At 43.5% G+C, this 21,521-nt stretch overlaps 2 long non-coding RNA genes across 2 annotated transcripts in view; both read right to left on the reverse strand.

The window, feature by feature from the left end:
- The window catches only part of LOC134927576 (uncharacterized), a 185,712-nt gene that overhangs the window by 108,721 nt on the left and 55,470 nt on the right, over positions 1-21,521 (reverse strand). The window lies entirely within an intron of this gene.
- Positions 13,461-21,521, reverse strand: part of LOC134927575 (uncharacterized) — a 41,135-nt gene continuing 33,074 nt past the window's right edge. The window contains exons 2-4 of the long non-coding RNA XR_010177676.1: positions 16,763-16,837; positions 16,377-16,689; positions 13,461-15,350 (exon numbers count right to left, since the gene is read on the reverse strand). This is a non-coding gene — a long non-coding RNA (uncharacterized LOC134927575). The remainder of the gene's footprint in view (positions 15,351-16,376; positions 16,690-16,762; positions 16,838-21,521) is intronic.

Consider the following 21,521-nt stretch of genomic DNA (forward strand, 5'->3'; position numbering starts at 1 on the left):
GGTAGTGCATGCTTGGATGTGTAGTTCCCATGAAGTTGGTGAGCAACAGGTTGACTAACCATGGCCTAGTCCAAGTTAGGCAACCTGTTGCACTCCACCTGCTTTGGAAATACACATCCCTGCATGTCCTGCCAGATTTTTAATATATGATCACAGCAAACATGTGGTAGGGCATGCTGAAATGTTTAGTTCCACAGCAGATGGAGAGCCACAGTTGTCTACCCCTGGAATAGGAAATTAAATGATCTAACCCTTGAGGTCAAACTACTAGTACTACATGCTGGAACAAAAAAAAAGGGATAGATGTGATTTGATGTTTGGTGTCTCCTTGAAGCTGCCAAACAAGGTGCAAGTGGGGTGATGAGAAGATTGGAGTGGGCGTCCAGAAATAGAGGGGGTGAGCTGGGAAGGGTGAATAGTGTACCATGCAGGGAAGGTTGATGGCAGTGGGTAGATGTGTATGGGTGATTGATGGTCAACCTTGGACTTGTAGTTCCACGCTTTGGAGGAGAGTCGGGCAGCGCAAGCTATTAGCGGGTTTGGCATCTCATTGAAGCCGACAAACTGGGTGCAAGTTGGGTGATGAGAAGACTAGGAGTGGGCGTCCAGAAATAGAGGTGGTGAGCTGGGAAGGGTGAATAGTGTACCATGCAGGGAAGGTTGATGGCAGTGGGTAGATGTGTATGGGCGATTGGTGGGCAAGCTTGTACTTGTAGTTCCACACTTTAGAGGGGAGTATTAGAGTTGGGTATTAGCGGGGGTAGCTTCTGATTCGGGAAGGATTGTGGGATTGTAGGAGGGTGATGACTACAATGAGGGTGCATAGAATAGGGGGTGCAGAATTTTATATTTGTAGCTAGGTGAATGTTGTATTATCGTTTATATATTTTCTTCTGTTTTTATGATTCATATTAAATAAATAGGATCATTTGGTGTGGAAAAAAAATGGGACATGTACTTCAGTGCGTGATTAATCAAACGTTTTTACAGAAGAGACATGGGGTCTAGAGTAGACAAGAAGATAAGTGGTGATCTTTATGTGCTTCTTTGATTAGTGAGGTGTTTGGATGGAAGAGACTAGAGATAGGGGCGCAAGGGAGACATAGATTAGAATTGGTTTGTTTAGGATGGGTAAGCTGGGAAGGGTGAATAGTGTACCATGCAGGGAAGGTTGATGGCAGGGAACATTGATGGCAGTGGGTAGATTTGTATGGGCGTTTGGTGGTCAACCTTGGACTTTTTGTTCCACACTTTGGAGGAGAGTCGGGCGGCGCAGGCTATTAGTGGGTTTGGCATCTCATTGAAGCCCCCAAACAGGGTGCAAGTGGGGTGATGAGAAGACTAGGAGTGGGTGTCCAGAAATAGAGGTGGTGAGCTGGGAAGGGTGAATAGTGTACCATGCAGGGAAGGTTGATGGCAGTGGGTAGATGTGTATGGGCGATTGGTGGGCAAGCTTGTACTTGTAGTTCCACACTTTAGAGGGGAGTATTAGAGTTGGGTATTTGTGGGGGTAGCGTCTGATTCAGGAAGGATTGTGGGATTGTAGGGAGGTGATGACTACAATGAGGGTGCATAGAATAGGGGGTGCAGAATTTTATATTTGTAGCTAGGTGAATGTTGTATTAACATTTATATATTTTCTTTTGTTTTTATGATTCGTATTAAATAAATAGGATCATTTGGTGTGGAAACAAAACTGGGACATGTACTTCAGTGCGTGATTAATCAAACATTTTGACAGGAGAGACATGGGGACTAGAGTAGACAAGAAGATAAGTGGTGATCTTTACAGTATGTGCTTCTGTGATTAGTAAGGAAGAGACACAGAGTCTAGAGATAGGGGTGTAAGGGAAACATAAATCATAATTGGTTTGTTTCCGATAGAAGTTAATTGTATTAAACTTAGAATTAGTAAAGTTTAACCGGACCCTACCTGACGATAGTGTGATGTGTACGACTCCATATCCATGGTGACATACAGCATGTCACATGGACAACCATCCCTGATGGGGTAAATTAACTTGCTGCATGTCGTAGATCGGTACTTGTGTTCATGGATAAGGAACACGTGACGTTTTTTTCTACGGTATCAACAATACCATATAAATGTCGATCTTGTATTGTGTCGATGAATTGGTATGTCTGTCTGTTGTCATTAGACCTTTTCTTATTTCTGAACAGTGCGTGGTCGAAATTATTTTTTTAAATGTTAGTATTGTCGCGAACCTACATATGTCGATGTGTTATTTGTTGACATATATATTGTGTGTCTATATTATTTCATGTCGAAAATTGTGTTGTCGATGTATATGTTGTCATTCTGTTTGTTATCGAACAGCATTATGTCTGTTTTGAATTCTGTCGAGCTTTGTGCTTGTCGATGACTGTATTGTCGATCTATTTGTATGTCGTTTTTGGTTTTGTTGATGTATATGTTGTTGATCTGTTTCTTGTCGAACAGCTTTATGTCTGTTTTGTATTTTGTCGACCATTGCGGTTGTCGATGACTGTATTGTCGATCTATTGGTATGTCAATGTGTTAGTTGTCGATAAACGTCCTGTCTATGTTGTATTCGGTCAACTTTTTTATTTTGCCTGTTTCTGTTGTCGATTTATTATTTGTTGATGTAATGTTTGTCGATGTTACTGTGCGTCTGCATTGTTTATGTCGATCTATTTCTGCTGTTGATCATTATGTTGTTGATCTATTGTTGATGTCGATGTAATCTTTGTCGATCTTTATTTGCTGTTGATGTTGTTGTGGTTGATCTTAGGTTGTCAACCTTTCTGTTGTCGATCTATTTTCATTCGATAAGACGTCCGGATACCCTAATTCAGACCTGATCATAGTAGCAAATTTATTAGCTAATAGGCAAAACCATGTGCACTGCAGGGGGTGCAGATGTAACATGTGGAGAGAGAGTTAGATTTGGGTGGGGTGTGTTCAAACTGAAATTTAAATTGCAGTGTAAAAATAAAGCAGCCAGTATTTACCCTGCGCAGAAACAATATAACCCACCCAAATCTCACTCTCCCTGCACATGTTATATCTGCCACACCTGCAGTGCACATGGTTTTGCCCGTTAGCTAACAAATTTGATGCTGCAATCAGATCTGAATTACCCCCAGAATCAGGCAATGTACTATACATACACTTACCATTAATATACCTCCCAGAGAGCATTGGCGTTTCTATAATGGGTGCAATGTGTGCGGTGCACACGGGCCCCTAGGTCCAGGGGGGCCCCACACCACACACACTGCACCCATTTGAATACTTACCTTTCCGGAGTCCAACATCAGGCACTGCGGATGCTGCAGAATTCAATGCCGAAATGGCCACCGCGCATGCACAGCTACCAAGTTGGTCACCGAATCATGGCAAGCGCCATGTTTCTGGAAACCTGCGCATGCGCAGTTGACCCCAGTACAATGCCAGAGTCTACAGTGCCGTATAGAGGAGGGGCCCACCCGGAGGTGTACACGGGCCCCCTCCTCTGTTGAAACGCCCCTGCCAGAGAGCATTGATAAATACCCACCGCAAATAACTTTAATACTCCTCCCCAAATACTGTGTAATGTATGTCATCAGCTTCTTTAAAAAAGTTTTTGACTTTATTCATAGCAGCTCCTATTTCCCGTGGAGTGATACTGTATGTGCTCACCAGTACTCTGTTACACCCAAATGTTTAGTGCTATAGGGTATAGGTAGTATAGGTTTATATTGGAGTCTAGTTTATCTGAAGAATGTATTAGAGACAAAGGGCCCCATTTAACAATGCAACATAACCACTTTAACAAACAGCGCAAAACTAAGATTACCGCTTTTTGCCACTGTGCTGATTGCACCATCTATAGAGAGCGGTAAGGTCAGCGAAGCCATCAAGGCACTACCAGGTCCCCACTGGGTGAGACTGTAATACACATGCACATACTAGCCAGTTTGCATGCGCATTACAGAGGACCCGTCACTGGTAGTGGTAGTCTGTCAGCAACAGAGCAGAGGATGCCGCTGAGGAGGGGGGGGGGTTGCAATTGCTGGACCTCTCTGGTGATGTAAGTAATGTAAATTACCAATGGCATATTTGTTAGTATCACTCTGATACTAAACACATTATGCCACTGGGTAATATGTCTTATTAATAAATGGGGCCCTAAGGAGGATATTTACAAAGCTTGGACAAAGTGAGGAGAGATAAAGTACCAACCAATCAGGTCTTAACCAGTAGCAAAAGTAGGGGGGTATGGGCCAGTATGATGTACCACTAAGAAATTGGTAGCTGGTACACTGTACCCTCCCCCCAACCACCACCTTACCGCCGCCGTAATCTGAGCCTCTGGGCGAGTCACAACACCCTGCAGTGAGACAGACCCCAGTGCCTGTCTGGCCAATGAGTGACACCTTTTAAGGGCCCTACAGACTCGGCGATGTGCCGCAGAGCTGCCGTCCACCGATACGGCCGACGGGCGACCCGGCAGCAGGGGGGCAGTGACAAAGTTTATTCACTCCCCCCGTCACCCGGCTCCGTAGACGTGCAGGCAAATATCGACGATCTCGTCCATATTGGCCTGCATGCACAGCCGACAGGGCACCAGCGATGAACGAGCGCAGGGCCGCGCATTGTTCATCGCTGGTGCCTCCACACTGCACGATATGAACGTTATCTCGTTCATTAATGAACGAGATCGTTCATATCGTGCAGTGATGTCAGCCAGTGTGTAGGGCCCATTAGTTTCATACACTCCCGTTTTAACCAGTGCTGCTCCAGTACAGAATACAAACAAACCCAGAATCCGACAATTATGTTATCATCTACTCCTAGTTCTATATGCATATCTGCTCAATTGCCCATGTGTGCCTCTGTCTGTTCTCTATATGTACAGTACCATTTCTCTGTCCATACAGCTGGTGGAGTGGCAAACAGAGGCAAGACCATATTCAGTTCCACAAAATAGAATCCAAGGATGGCAAGTAGGCACATTTTTCTTTTAAGAGATAATTAGGGCTTTTTCTAATCAATACATGTGCTTGCTCTGGGCACTTGCACTCCATGCTATACCTCTGCATCCCCTGTATGGTGGTGGTGGTGGGGTTGAGGTCGGGAGCCCATCATGTGCCATTCCCAGGACAGTAGAGATCCTGGCAGGGCCCAAGTACTTTTCAGGGGCATGGCCTTATTGCGGGGTGTGTGGCCATGTACACTTTGAAAAAAATACAGAAAAAATTGTATTGTAAGCACGTTCCTGGACATACTGCAGCCCAGCACACAGCAGCATGCATTGGGCTGAAGGCTGATGTGTACTTGGCTGAGGAGAAGAGCTGCTGCTGCCAGGTAAGGGGACAGACCTGGGCCCCTCCATCAGATCTGGGCCCGGGTAATTAGTATTCCCCCCCTCCACCTCCCAGAACCACTGGTCATTCCTACTGGGTACAATAAGTTCTGATGGCAGCCCTGTCACTATATAGAGTCTGAGGGGCAATTTATCAACCCCTGTTCTGTTGTTGAGTAACATAAAAGACTAATAATAATAATAATAATAATAAAAAAAAAGAATGAACTGAATAAATTATATTTATCAGATCTGGTTCATTAGAAATTAGTATTTGCTAGCTCCATCACAATATTTTTAAATATGAAAAAGCTCATGTTGAATATCAGAAAGCTCAAATTGGGCAGTGAAGCCCAATGGAGCCTCCGGTGGGCAACAAGTCAATACTTAGCCCCAGCACTAGGTAACCATGGCCACTTTCCACTGCAACAAAGAGAACCACAAACACAGAAGATTTTATTTTATATTGAAAATGTGAATGAGCACTTTTTGTGATTGTCTTTTTACGGGGCCGATTCAGCATGGATAGTAAAAGTGCTGAAATTGCTATTTGCCGATTTCAGCACTTCTGCGCATTCACGCACGCTATCGCATGCATGTGCAAGGTCTTAAACTGCGTTCGCATCTGAATGCAGTCTAAGTCCTGGCGGGGGTGGTGCCGCCACATTTTGTGGGCATCGATGCACTGTTCGAAGGAAGGGGGGGGAGGGGCACAGTCTGTACAATGGAGGCATGTCCGGACCGTTTGTTTGTGCTTGAGAAGACAGGGGACTACCCTTATCATGCGAGTGCTTTGTGGCTTAGTTAAGCATTCACATGTTAGTTAGGAAAAGGATGGGGTGGGAGGGGTGGGGTGGGGGCGATTTTGGGGGAAGGAGGACCCGGTATTTTTTTTTTCATTGTGGACATATTCAAGCATGAAGTTTATGCTATTTCCTGAAAGGCCATGCTGGTGCTTGCAGTTCATCAAGTACCAATATGCCCTTAAAATCAAAGAATGGCTGTGCATGCTGGAACATGAAGTCCGACAATAGGGGACAGCAGTGTTTTTTTTTCTATAAACAATGTACTAGTACAAAGGTGTCGCACTCTGAAAAAAGAACTAAGCAAATTATAATAAGAAGTTATAATTATTTTTGTCTACTCTCCCGGAATGTCTGGGAGGCTGCCTAATTTTAATGAATTCTCTGCTTCCCTGGAGAGTTGACCGGTCACCCTGATCCCGTTTATTATCCCACATTGAAGTGAGTTGTCCGCCGAGGATATGATGCTATGATTCATGGTGCTACACCCTACATACCACCCACCTGTACTCCCTCTGCTGGGTACTATTGAAAAGACAGTAGGTATGCTTATCATATATTCAGTTGTACAAAGATTTTATCATTTTTTATTTTGTAATAGCTTTCCCATAATATAGTTTTATTTCTAGGTGTTAGAAATCTTTACAAAAAATGAAAGCAGACAGTGCATTAATTTAATTGAACTGCCATTTTCATAAGTACAACAAACCTTACCCATGTGATATTTGCAATTCTACCAATTAGATCCACAACTAATACTCTCTGTATGAATATATTTTTTGTGCCATTACACACAATGTTTCAATTTCAGCAAGCTCAGTCACTTGCAATGTCTATAAACATGTCCATGATCCATATGCCTACAACTTGTCTCTCTAAGGACCAATTGTTCTGTGTGCTTGTTAGTGTGGATGTGTCTGGGATTTCACAGTAATTGTAAGCAATGGAATAAGAATAAGCATATATTAAAGACTGCTCAAAATAGTTTTTTTTTTTTTTTACAGCACTGGGCTTTATGTCATAATCTCAAAGAAGCAAATAAGTAATAAAGGTTCTAACAAAATATTAATGATGTGAATAGCACATAAAAATACACTTCATAGGAAAACTGCAATCAACCTCGTTATTTTAGATGCAAAACTGCTATGCTCTATCACAAGGAAATATTACTGATGTTTACTGGTGAGCAAAGTGTATATTCATTATATTTTGGGTGATTACAGAGATTCAAAGCAGTTTCTGTAAAACAGTTTATGTAATGTACTCAAAGAACTTGTCCATAAAAGCAAAAAGAAAGTGGGGTAAAAAGGTTCCATTTACAGCGCAAGCATCATTGGTCTGGATGTTGAAAATAAATGGTATAATGAATGATCTTATAAGAATAAGACCCAGGTAAGCTCAAGTCCAGATGAGAAAAGGCTCAACGCGTTTCACTGGTATAATCCAGCTTCCTCAGTGAAACGCGTTGAGCCTTTTCTCATCTGGACTTGAGCTTACCTGTTCCATCTGGATTCCGTTCTCCTAACCGGCCCGCAAAAGCCGTGTCTTCCTTTGGCACAATTTGGACTTCTCTCCCATCACTGGACCTTATCATCAAACGGGTCTATTTACCCCTACAGCTATACAAAGGACTTGTTCCGACGCTGATGCTTACCAACGAGGGGATCTGGTAAATATTCACCCAGTACAGTGAATGCACAGAGGGAGGCTGTCCTAGCCTTTAGGAATGGACAATTCTAACATTGGAGAATGTGAAATTTATGAAATCCTGTCCAGATAAGTTATACCCAAGCTTTTACTGCCACCTTGTGGCAAGAGGAATTCCTTCTTTTTTAGAAAATTGTTATAGGTGATATGTTATTAAATTGTTATTTTTTTACATAGAACAAACCATCCGTATTATTATTATTATTATTTTTATTACTATTACTAATATATTGTTTTAAATATCATTCAGCCAGCGCTGGTACACATTTCCCTTTTCTACTGGACGGGAAGAGGTGGCTCCTTCCACCATTTGCACTCCCCCTGCAAGTGCTGGAAGGAGCACCCACAGTCCAGTTACTGATATTGAAATTGAAGATGTTACTGTTGAAGTACACCAGGATGAGGATATGGGTGTTGCTGGCGCTGAGGAGGAAGTTGACGATGAGGATTCTGATGGTGATGTGGTTTGTTTAAGTCAGGCACCGGGGGAGACACCTGTTGTCCTTGGGATGAAGAAGCCCATTGTGATGCCCGGGCTAACTACCAAAAAAGCCACCTCTTCGGTGTGAAATTATTTCTCCACAAATCCGGACAACAGGTGTCAAGCCACCTGTTGCCTCTGTCAATCTGTAATAAGTAGGGGTAAGGATGTTAACCACCTAGGAACATCCTCCCTTATACGTCACCTGCTGTGCATTCATCAGAAGTCAGTGTCAAGTTGTGAAACTTTGGGTAAGAGCGTAAGCAGTCCACTGACACCTAAATCCCTTCTTCCTCCTGTACCCAAGCTCCTGCAAGCCACACCACCAACTCCCTCAACGTCAACTTCCTCCTCAGTCAGGAATGTCTGTAGTCCTGCAGGCCATGTCACTGTCAACACTGAGGAGTCCTCTCCTAACCGGGATTCCTCCATAGGATCCTTGAGTGGTACACCTGCTGTTGCTGCCGCTGCTGTTGCTGCTGGGAGTCGATTGTCATCCCAGAGGGGAAGTCGGACGACCCTTGTACTACTTCCAGTAAGCAATTGACTGTCCAACAGTCCTTTGTGAGGAAGATGAAATATGACAGCAGTCATCCTTTTGCAAAGCGGATAACTGAGGCCTTGACAGCTATGTTGGTGTTAGAGGTGCATCCGGTATCCACCATTAGTTCAGTGGCACTTAGAGATTTGATGGAGATAGTGTGTCCCCGGTATCAAATCCCATCTAGGTTCCACTTCTCTAGGTAGGCGATACCGAGAATGTACACAGACGTCAGAAAAAGAGTCACCAGTGTCCTACAAAATGCGGCTGTATCCAGTGTCCACTAAACCACGGACATGTGGACAAGTGGAACAGGGCAGACTAAGGACTATATGACTGTAACAGCCTACTGGGTAGATGTATTGCCTCACGAGTAACAACAGCAGCAGCAGCAGTAGCAGCATTTTGCAAACGCCAACCCGTTCCTAGGCAGGCTACGCAATATATTACCTCTTTCCATAAGAGACACTTCTGACAACCTCTTAGGGAAACTGAGGAACATCATCGCAGAATGGCTTACCCCAATTGGACTCTCCTGGGGATTTGTGATATCGGACAACGCCACCAATATTGTGCATGCATTACATCTAGGCAAATTTAAGCATGTCCCATGTTTTGCACATACAATTAATTTGGTGGTGCAGAATTTTTTTTAAAATGAGAGAGGTGTGCAGGAGATGCTGTCGGTGGCCCGAAAAATTGCGGGCCAGTTTTGGCATTCTGCCACTGCGTACCGAAGACTGGAGCACCAGCAAACACTCCTGAACCTGCCCCACCATCAACTGAAGCAAGAGGTGGTAACGAGGTGGAATTCAACACTCTATATGCTTCAGAGGATGGAGGAGCACCATAAGGCCATTCAAGTCTATACATCCACCTATGATATAGGCAAAGGAGGGGTAATGCACCTGACTCAAGCGCAGTGGAGAATGATTTCCGTCTTGTGCAAGGTTCTAAAACCCTTCAAACTTGCCACACGTGAAGTCAGTTCAGACACTGCAAGCTTGAGTCAGGTCATTCCCCTCATCAGGCTTTTGCAGAAGCAGCTGGAGAAATTGAAGGATGAGCTAAGACGGAGCGATTCCGCAAAGTATGTGGGACTTTTGGATGGAGCCGTTCATTCGCTTTTCCAGGATTCAAGGGTGGTCAATCTGTTGAAATCAGAGCTTTACATTTTGCCCACCGTGCTTGATCCTAGGTTTAAAGCCTATGTTGTATCTCTCTTTCCAGCAGACACAAGTCTGCAGAGGTACAAAGACCTGCTGGTTAGTAAATTGTCAACTCAAGCGGAACGTGACCCATCAACAGCTCCTCCTTCAATTTCTCCCGCCAATGGGGCTGCAAGGAAAAGGATAACATTCCCTAGCCCACCAGCTGGCAGTGATGCAGGGAAGTTAGGAGCGATAGCTGACATCTGTTCCGGACTGAAGGACCTGCCAACGATTACTGACATGTCTACTTTCACTGCATATGATTCTGTCACCATTGAAAGAATGGTGGAGGATTATATGAGTGACAGCATGACTGTAGGCATGTCAGACAGTCCGTACGTATACTGGCAGGAAAAAGAGGCAATTTGGAGGCCCTTGCACAAACTGGCTTTTTTTTAACTTAAGTTGCCCCCCCTCCAGTGTGTACTCCAAAAGAGTGTTTAGTGCAGCCGGTCACCTTGTCAGCGATCGGCGTAGAAGGTTACCTCCACTAAATGTGGAGCAGATGATGTTCATCAAAATTAATTATAAATTACTCCGGGAAGACCTTTACCAGCAATTGCCTCCAGAAAGTACACAGGGACCTGTGATGGTGGATTCCAGTGGTGACGAATTAATACTCAGTGAGGAGGATGTACACAGTGAAAGGGTTGAGGACTCGGAGGATGATGATGAGGTGGACATCTTGCCTCTGTAGAGACAGTTTGTGCAAGGAGAGATTGATTGCTTCTTTTTTGGTGGGGGCCCGAACAAACCAGTCATTTCAGCCACAGTCGCGTGGCAGACCCTGTCGCTGAAATTATTGGTTTGTTAAAGTGTGCATGTCCTGTTTATACAACATAAGGGTGGTTGAGAGGACCCAAGCACAATTCCATCTTGCACCTCTTTTTCTTCTTTGCATCATGTGCTGTTTGGGGACTAGTTTTTTAAAGTGCCATCCTGTCTGTAACTGCAGTGCCACTCCTAGATGAGCCAGGTGTTTGTGCCGCACACTTGTGTCGCTTAGCTTGGCCATCCAGCTACCTCATTGCACCTCTTTTTCTTCTTTGCATCATGTGCTGTTTGGGCCTATTTTATAAATCTGCCATACTGTTTGCCACTGCAGTGCCATTCCTAGATGGGCCAGGTGTTTGTGCCGCACACTTGTGTTGCTTAGCTTAGTCATACAGTTACCTCATTGCACCTCTTTTTCTTCTTTGCATCATGTGCTGTTTGGGGCCTATTTTTTAAATCTGCCATCCTGTCTGTAACTGCAGTTCCACTCCTAGGCCAATATTTACTAAAAAATCGAGTTTGTCCGATTTGTGTTTTTTTTTCTAAGTCCCAACACGGGAATTCACTAAGCACCAATCTCGGCAGTGTTTGGACTATTCGTAATGGTTTGATTTTCAAAGTTCAGAAATACGAATGAATAGACCATCGGTCAAACGCGGCTGTTATTTCATACAACACGGGTATTCACTATTCATTCGTATTTGGGTTTTAGTTTCTGAGTGCTCAATTGCGGTCGTATTTTTTTGCGATTCGTTAAAAAAAGCGGCAAAAAAATAGACCTGCTTTTTACAGCCGTGTTTACATGTGTTGCAACTCAAAAATCAATCACACCTGAATACGGATACCTATAAAAGGATCTTAGGCCCAATTCAATCCACCTCCACTCAGAAATGGCATCAGGACTGTGGACCAGTGATATTTTGTGTGCTGTAGGATTCCTCAGACTCAGACATCAGCCTGTAAGTAACCAGGGCCAACAAACTGAACATGGTCAGCAGGTTGTACAGGTTCCGCGGAGGCTGCGCAGGCCTCGTTTTTTTAGGGGGCATTTAAACTTGAATGCATTGTCCGATGATACGGTCATACAGATGTTCCGTCTAAATCGTAATATCATTTTCCGTCTGTATGACCTTGTCAAACTGGGCCTAGACCCTGAGACAGCACGCTCTCGCTCTGTCTCAGGCCTGCACAAACTCCTGGCTGTGTTGCACTTTATGACTACTGGCAGCTTTCAGGCTGTGTCTGGGGATGTCATAGGAATCTCACAGCCCTCATTTTCAAGAATATTAACACAGGTGATGTATACCTAACTACCTCTTTTTTTATTTTTTATTTCTCGGTGGCCAGTTCTGTCCTAAAATCTCATGTTTATTGTTCTTTCAAATATACACACAGGTGTTGGCTGTTTTGCAGCCCCACATCGATGCCTCAATCTGCTTCCCTACCCAGGAGTCTCAGTGGCATGTCATCAGGGTAGATTTCTATGAGCTGGCTGGCATGCCCAATGAACTTGGAGTCATAGATTGCACACACATTCAGCTGAGACCACCTAGGGGCAGGCAGCACATCTATACTAATCGACATCTAGAGCACTCCACAAATGTGCAGGTGGTTTGTGATGCAAATCTCAAAATAATGAGTGTTGTTGCTGGTTACCCTGGGGGCTTCATCCTCAGTCAGTCATCCCTCTTTGATAAGTTTGAGAACGGACAAATGCCAGATGGATGACTGCTGGGTATGTAATTTGATATGTGTAGGGCTGCGTATACTTTGTCCAACTTCATGGGCATATGTATTAACCCTTAGAAGGCATAAGGAAGTGTGAAAGCAGTGATATTTGCAAGGTGATAAAGGCACCAGCCAATCAGCTCCTATATGTAAATGAACATTTAGGATCAGATTGTCCGCTGCCTTTATTACCTTGCACATATCACTGGTTTAACACTTCCTTATGCCTTCTACAGGTTAATACATCTGCCCCACAGTGTGTTACTTATGTGTTGCTGTATCTTAACATGAATGACGTTACTATATCTGTCATTTAGGTGATGGAGGATATGGCTGTTTCTCTTGGCTTCTAACTCCATTGTCCCGACCTGATACCCCTGCTGAACACAATTACAATCATGCACATAAGTCCACGCGGAATGTGATAGAAAGATGTTTTGGTGTGCTGAAATCTAGGTATCGGTGTCTGGATAAGTCTGGTGGCCTTTTGTTGTATAGGCCCTCGAAGGTGACTCAAATTGTGTTCTGCTGCTGCTTTCTTCATAACATGTGTTTGCAACAACATCTGCCACATGTTGAGGAGGATGAAGAAAGCAGCCAGCAAGCAGAGGAATTAGAGACATCTGGTGATATTTGGAGTACAGATGTAGGTAGGCAGGTTAGGCAAGAGCTCATCACTCGCTATTTCTAAGGTAAATTTGGTTTGCTTATTTCATTTGTTGTGTAATCATAAATAGATGTTGGCCCATTTTTAATTTAAACACAATTACTCAGAATGTGTCTGTCTCCTTGAGACATACAAACATACCCTCGCTTTATGCAAAACAAATGTCGCATGTGTATTGTGTTTATTTTAAAACTCAAAACAACAGATTATGAGTGGCATGCATTAAGTCTGGATAAGTGTTCGTAAACTTGCACTGCTAATTTATTACAAGCACACATAATCCATTTAGTATTTTACTTTATGATTGTGTGTTACGTCCTAATGCACAGGTTTTCAAACTCGGCCCTCAGGACCCCACACAGTGCATGTTTTGCACGTAACCCAGTAGAAGCACAGGTGTATGAATTACTCAGACACCTTTTAAAAGGTTCACAGGTGGAGCTAATTATGTCACTTGTGAATCTGTGATTAGACCTGCAAAACATGCACTGTGTGGGTTCCTGAGGGCCGAGTTTGAGAACCTGTCTTCTAAATAAACACTCCTCAACATATAATATGTTAGCTTTGAGGAATACATGTGTCCCTATGTGTGATGCTCCATCGTATTTAAGGGCAACAAACTTACTATCTTAAAAAATGATTTATTTTGTAATGTTTGCTGCAGTAAACTTGCTGATTTGTCAGTAAATACACAGTTTGCCACATATATACATTATTATACACATTATTATTTTTTTGGTTAAAAATTACATATTTTTTGGTTTTTGCATCATATGTAACAACATTATTACTAATTTTTAACACACACAAACATGGCCCAACAATAATGACATTCAATTTGGCACTGAAATATCTGAATTCATTGACAACATATTAAAAGCTTTTTAGGCAACTAAATTGTGTTAATCTTGTAATGTTGTACAGAGAAGAAATGTAAAAGGGTTAACAATCAGATTGTAATTTGTATTGGCTGCAGGATAGTAGAATGATTGGAATCTAGAAAGAGTAATGATTAGAAAAAAATCAAGTGGTCTGGTTACTTCCTGCTAAACATATGGTGGCTGCCTGGCAATGATTGTGTGTGCAGGATAGGAGAATGATTGGAATCTAGAAAGAGTAATGATTAGAAAAAAATCAAGTGGTCTGGTTACTTCCTGCTAACATGTATGTGCTGTTTTAACAACATTACCCTCCTCCAAAAAAAAAATCAAAGATGTTAAAGAATAAATGTGCGTACACATTTCATGTTGTTGTTTGTACCACTTATAATTAATGATGTTGTATAAATTGTCAAGGAGCTAAGTGTTATATATATTTTGGCAAACATACAATTACTAACTATTTTGATTAACTTATCAGAAATGGAGAAATTAATTTTTGGTTGTTATTTTTTTTGGGTGCCTGCTTGTCCTGCCCTTTGCCTTTAGCAATGTCATGTTGTCGTGCTCTGGTGGAGCATCTTGTTGGTGATGAGACTGGCATGATATTTGGAGTAGTCGTACCAGAACTGCTGCTTATTTGCTGTTGGTGCATGGATCTGAGTGTTTCATTCAGGTTAGTGAGGGTGGCATTGAGTTCACGTGTAGCAGCATTTTGATTGTCTACAATTCGGAATAAACTTTAATTTATCTTTTGATTGTTTTGAAAAATGTTCATATAACTTTGCTGTTGTCTGTGCTATTCTTCCATTAGTCTGTGCTGTTCTTCCATTATGCGCTGTAAGTTGCCCATGACCTGTGTAATGTCTGTACGCATGAGTTCCATGGTATTGCCAATTCTCGAGGTTTGTTCATTTTGTCTACTCATATTTCTGGTTATTCTTCTGAGGTGACATGGTAGGCTTGCAAACATTTGTGTCTGCCTACGCAGGCAATCTTCATTAGTGGCCTGCTGTCTAGCCCAAATGGTCCAAAATACCTGATCAGGGCCTTGTGTTACTGGTGTTGTTGGGCTGTGTTGTGGTGGTGGTGTGCTTTGCTGTGGTGGTGTACTCACAGGTGCTGGGGGGCTGATTCCTTGGATTAATGGCTGCATTTCTAAGATTATTGTCTCATCCATGTCACTGTGTTGCTGTTGTTGCGGAGGGATGCTGTTTCCAGGACTAGAAGCTGAAATGTTGTAAAAATATCCGTTAGCTATCCATATGTTTGATAAATGAAAACAAATCACTACACATGGAACACATGTCATTCACTGTTGCTTTCAGATATTCTGCCTAGCAACATCATCACTGTGAACTGAAATACATACATATGCCTGTTTGAAGGCAAATGTGTCTGGTTACTTCATTGTGAAAGCAAACACTTTAGTTTTATTGTAGATCAGACATACTCCACCATAAAAACACATTGTAATCCATAATGTATTACCATATAGCTTTTCTAAAACAAACATAGTAATGTTTTTATATGTATTTGGCAATGTGAGATCAAACACACATGCGCAAATTTGTTAAACCACCAAACTATTCTCAAAAAATAAACATGAGTTTCTGTTGCAGCTTATTACACACAATGGGGGTCATTCCGAGTTGTTCGCTCGCAAGCTGCTTTTATCAGCTTTGCACACGCTAAGCTGCCGCCTACTGGGAGTGAATCTTAGCTTATCAAAATTGCGAACGAAAGATTAGCAGAATTTCGAATAGACACTTCTTAGCAGTTTCTGAGTAGCTCCACACTTAGTCGGCATCTGCGATCAGTTCAGTCAGTGTCGTTCCTGGTTTGACGTCACAAACACACCCAGCGTTCGCCCAGACACTCCTCCGTTTCTCCAGCCACTCCCGCGTTTTTCCCAGAAACGGTAGCATTTTTTCACACACACCCATAAAACGTCCAGTTTCCGCCCAGAAACACCCACTTCCTGTCAATCACATTATGATCACCAGAACGAATAAAAAACCTCGTAATGCCGTGAGTAAAATACCTAACTGCATAGCAAATTTACTTGGCGCAGTCGCACTGCGGACATTGCGCATGCGCATTAGCGACTAATCGCTCCCTTGCGAGAAAAAAATAACGAGCAAACAACTCGGAATGACCCCCATTGTGCTACTGTATGGCTCAAGTGGACATACATATCTTTACTGGTTGTGGACAAGGCCATTTTGCTTGGATTCCATTTCATGTTTTACTTACTTTGGTAAGTATATAAGATTTTGATGTGCTTTGACTTAATGCTGTTAAGAAAAAGTTTGATTACGGTCTGAAATTGTTTACATTTATTTCAGTTTGATACAATCAAGATGAGGGGAGTGTGGTTGAAGTCTTGGAGGTGTGTCCAAAATTTGGAGTGGGGGGACCGAACATACTGTGGATATTCTTCGTGGCGGGGTAGCCTGCTGTGGTTGGCCCTGGACATCAGACCTTGCTTTCTTTGCTGCCACAGGTTTTTTGTGGTGGTGTCTTACAGAAGTCCCACTTCTGCTGCTCCAGACTTCTTTTGATGGACCTATTATTGAAAGTGAAATTTTGTTATGGCCATTCCTTTACAAACATACCCTATACTACAATGGACACTTTACCTGTTTCCGCAGCGTCATCATCATCAGATGTGATGGGAGTTACTGTAGGACGAGTAGTACAGCTTTTTTCTAACACTGTAAAAATATAATAAAAAAACATGGATTCATGCTATTGTTGATACATCCACCCATTATGTCTATAAACATTTATTCTTAAATAAATGCTTGCTTTATTTTTAACAAAAACATAAAAGGACCGGAAACCAAAAAACAACTACATAAAACAAGAAACATTGTCCAATAGCCATATGCACTATGGAAAGTGCAACACAGGAAAACATGTACAGGACACTGACATAGGACACAAGTAAAAATACATACATTAACAACCAAAAACACACACATCTACATTTTGTAATGAAAGAAAAAATATTACAGATGCAATATATAAATTGCTCTGTAATGTGGCACTCCAAACACACATTACCACTATATGAGCCAAACAAAAACAAAACACAAATGTAAAAATTACACTTCAGTGTTGTGTCAGGGTACAAATACAAACTCAAAATGAACAAACAAATAGTGGATTTATCAAACAATATATTACATTCAGTAATAATGACATTACACATGTAAGTGGTTCCCAAACCACTTTCCACTACTCCAGCCTCTAACATGACAACCACTGTTTTGGAAACATTGCACATGGATAAACTAAATATAAAACATAGTCCAAATTCAATAATGAAAAATGTCCAAAAGGAAAACATTATTGCTGGACAATTCAATGACACACCAAGTCCAAACTACACATGGAAAATATACTGGGGAAAAAAAACATGACATACAATAAAGTAAGATGTTACATTGGCTTTTGTAAAAAACATTACCAAAAACAAGGGCCCTCATTCCGAGTTGATCGGTCGCAAGGCGAATTTAGCAGAGTTACACACGCTAAGCCGCCGCCTACTGGGAGTGAATCTTAGCTTCTTAAAATTGCGACCGATGTATTCGCAATATTGCGATTACTAACTACTTAGCAGTTTCAGAGTAGCTCCAGACTTACTCTGCCTGTGCGATCAGTTCAGTGCTTGTCGTTCCTGGTTGACGTCACAAACACACCCAGCGTTCGCCCAGGCACTCCCACCGTTTCTCCGGCCACTCCTGCGTTTTTTCCGGAAACGGTAGCGTTTTCAGCCACACGCCCCTGAAACGCCGTGTTTCCGCCCAGTAACACCCATTTCCTGTCAATCACATTACGATCGCCGGAGCGAAGAAAAAGCCGTGAGTAAAAATACTATCTTCATAGTAAAGTTACTTGGCGCAGTCGCAGTGCGAACATTGCGCATGCGTACTAAGCGGTTTTTCACTGCGATGCGATGAAAAATACCGAGCGAACAACTCGGAATGAGGGCCAAGGTATTTGCTGACACACACTTGAAGATGGGAGTAATATGCAACGTCACATGACACACATTTGAACAAAAAAAAAATGTCATAGAATGTTAATGCAAATACACATGCTCACCATTCTTCCTGGGCCTATCTGAATCCCGGACATGGGTTGCAGAGACTACTTCAGGAGGTATTACACTTCGCATGGGCTCCTCATACTCCAGATATCTTGCAATATAGGGCTGGCCACCACCGGTTTTTCGAGCCGACTTCGCCTCCTTGGCCATTTTAAACTTGACACGTCGCTTTATGTCATAGTACCGTTTGCGGCACATGTCCTCCGTTCGCTTGACCACCCCCTCACTATTGACAGCAGCAACAACTTTCGCCCACAACACCGTCTTCTTCCGTGTTGGCACCTTGGCGGACTCAGGCCCAAATAGCTGCCGCTGATACTTCATCAGCTCCCGCACCAATGCCACATTTTCAGCATAACTAAACTTGACATTCTGCCCAGTCTTAGTAGTGGTGCGTGGCTGCGGAGCACTCTGACTGTCACTATCACTGTCAGTTGAGGCTGCAGCAGCAACCTGTTATGAACCACAGGTAGTGGTTCATTCCTATTTTATCTTTATAGTTGTCTTGCAGGCCAGGATTTCCCGTTGCTCTGGTTTAAGAATACTCTTGTTTGCTGCCGGTGGTGAGTCTGTGTAATTGCAGCTTGTTCCCATGTGTTCAGCCTCACCTGTCTGTTGATTGCACCTCTCAGTTGTGCAGCAGGGCAGCTGCATGACATAATTAATTAAGACTCTGTTATATTCTGGCTCAGTGCAATTCACAGACGCTGGTGATATTTCCTGGGTTCCAGAGTTCTTGAGTTCTGAGCTAGTCTCTGCCAATTCCTGAGCTCCTGTCTAGCAGTATCTGTCTAGCTGCTTCCAGTGTCGGTTCCTGAGTGTCGGTTCCTGTGTCGATTCCAGTGTCTGATCCTGTGTCCTGCCGTGAAGCGTTCCTGTTCAGAAGTCCTGTGGCTTTGTCTGTGCCTGGGCGAGTGTCTGGCTTCTTGGTGTCCACCGGTCTGTCGTTTGGGATTCTGCCTGTCCTCCGGTTCTGAGACTCTGTGTCGGCTACTTTGGGGGTTCCAGTCCGTTTGCCAGTATTTGTACTGGTTCCGTGAGTAGCGGCTTTGCCGCGTCCGTCGGCCTAGGCCGCAGTATTCTTTGGTTATAATTTGTTACTGGTGTTTTGCAGAGGGTTCTGCTTATGCTGTCACCGCCGGTACACAACAGTATTGTGTCGGCGAGTGGACAGCATTTCCTTGGTTGTTCTTTTCCTTTGGCGGCGTGCCGCACATATATTTAGTTTTAGGGTTGTTAGTAGCCCCTAGCCTTCTGTTTACTTTAGCTAGAGGTCCCCTTGTTATTACCCTGTCTTGGTTCACGCCTTGTCTCAATCTAAGACCTGGGGGCATCGGAGTTGGGCAGACCTAATCCGCCCTTCAAACGCGGTGGCCGTGGGCCCAAGAAACCATAGTCACTCAGGCGTGAACTGACCACACGGGTGAAACAATGGAGGTAGGGTGCTAGGGGCTATTTCCACACCACACCTTATTTCAGTGTCACGTTCTGGTGCTCAGGACTCACTACGCAACATCTCCCTTGTTCTGAGCACCAGAAACCTAACATTATCACCAGCCATACAACAAAAAAGAAATAAAGCTTTTTCTTTTTTGGCCCAGTCCAGTGTCTTGTCTAGAATCCAGTCCTGTCAAGAATCCAGTCCTGTCTAGAATTCAGTGTGCAGAATCCAGTCCTGTCAAGAATCCAGTCCGTCTAGAACTCAGTGTGCAGAATCCAGTCCGGTGTTTAGAATCCAGTCCTGTCTAAAATTCAGTGTGCAGAATCCAGTCCTGTCAAGAATCCAGTCCTGTCTAGAACTCAGTGTGCAGAATCCAGTCCGGTGTTTAGAATCCAGTCCTGTCTAAAATTCAGTGTGCAGAATCCAGTCCTGTCTAGAACTCAGTGTGCAGAATCCAGTGGGGTGTTTAGAATCCAGTCCTGTCTAGAACTCAGTGTGCAGAATCCAGTCCGGTGTTTAGAATCCAGTCCTGTTTAGAACTCAGTGTGCAGAATCCAGTCCGGTGTTTAAAAATCCAGTCCAGTCTTGTCTTGTCTAGTTTAAAAATCCAGTCTTATCTTGTCTAGAATCTTGTCTAAGAATCTTGTCTAGAATCTTGTCTTAGAATCGTGTCTAGAATCGTGTCTAGTCTAGTCTTGTCTAGTTTGAAATCCTCCTATGCCTACTATGCAAGCCCTGCAAGCATCTCTCTCAGCCCTGAACTCTGCTTTCAGTGCTTTGAAACCTGAGCGGCTGGAAGTTTTGCAGTAATCCTTAAAGCAACTGCAAAATCTTCTGACCAAAATTTTGCCAGAAGTTGTTGAGAGTTCATCCTATAAAGAGACTCTTGCTCACAGTATGGTGACAAGTGAATCCTCACTTGTGTCGCTTAGCTTAGTCATACAGCCACCTCGGTGCAACTTTTAGGCCTAAAAACAATATTGTGAGGTGTAAGGTGTTCAGAATAGACTGGAAATTAGTGGAAATTTATGTTATTGTGGTTAATAATTCCGTAGGAGCAAAATTACCCCCAAATTCTGTGATTTTAGCTGTTTTTATGTTTTTTTCAAAAATCATTCAGTTCCAAGCCAAAACCAAACCAAAACACGAAAGGGTGGTTTTGGCAAAACCAAGCCAAAACACAAAAATGGAATTAGAACCAAAACCAAATCACAAAACACGAAAAGTGCCCGCCGCACATCTCTAGTATCTACCCCTTGGCCAGGAGCACCCGCAGGAGGGGGGCACCGCCCGGAGGTGCCACCTGCGGCCAAGGGCTAGAACGTTGATGTACGGATGGGCACAGAGTGGCGCCATCAAGTTTGCACAAATTACAAGCGGGACTCCCGAATGAAGTGCTGGCTGCAGCCGTTTCTGCTATAGCATAAAACTCCTCTCAGCTCCTGCACCTCTCTCCTCTGTCACTTTGAAAGGAATTAGCCCCACTCCCTGCAGACAGAGATCCACAGGCCCATGCTCACCGCAGCAGCGTGGGGAGGAGGATTACTGGAGGTGCCTGCAAGGAATAACACCGCGCCACGGACAGAGAGACTATGGCTGGATGCTGATGGACATCCTCCTGCTGAGACACAATGGTGAGCCCATGTCCCAAGAAGTTTGTGGTAGCTATCTGTGTGGACTGCGGGAGAGGGGATTTGTGTATGTGTGCTTTTAGTGTGGGTGGGACGGGGGTGAGAGAGATGTGTATGGGGGGTGGGCGATGGATGTGTGTGAGGGAACTGTCGGTCGGCAGGGGAGTTTTGTGTATGTGTGCTGTTAGTGTGGGTAGGAAGGGGGGATGGGG

This window comes from Pseudophryne corroboree, chromosome 5 (genome assembly GCF_028390025.1).
Source record: "Pseudophryne corroboree isolate aPseCor3 chromosome 5, aPseCor3.hap2, whole genome shotgun sequence".
Taxonomy (NCBI): Eukaryota; Metazoa; Chordata; class Amphibia; order Anura; family Myobatrachidae; genus Pseudophryne; species Pseudophryne corroboree.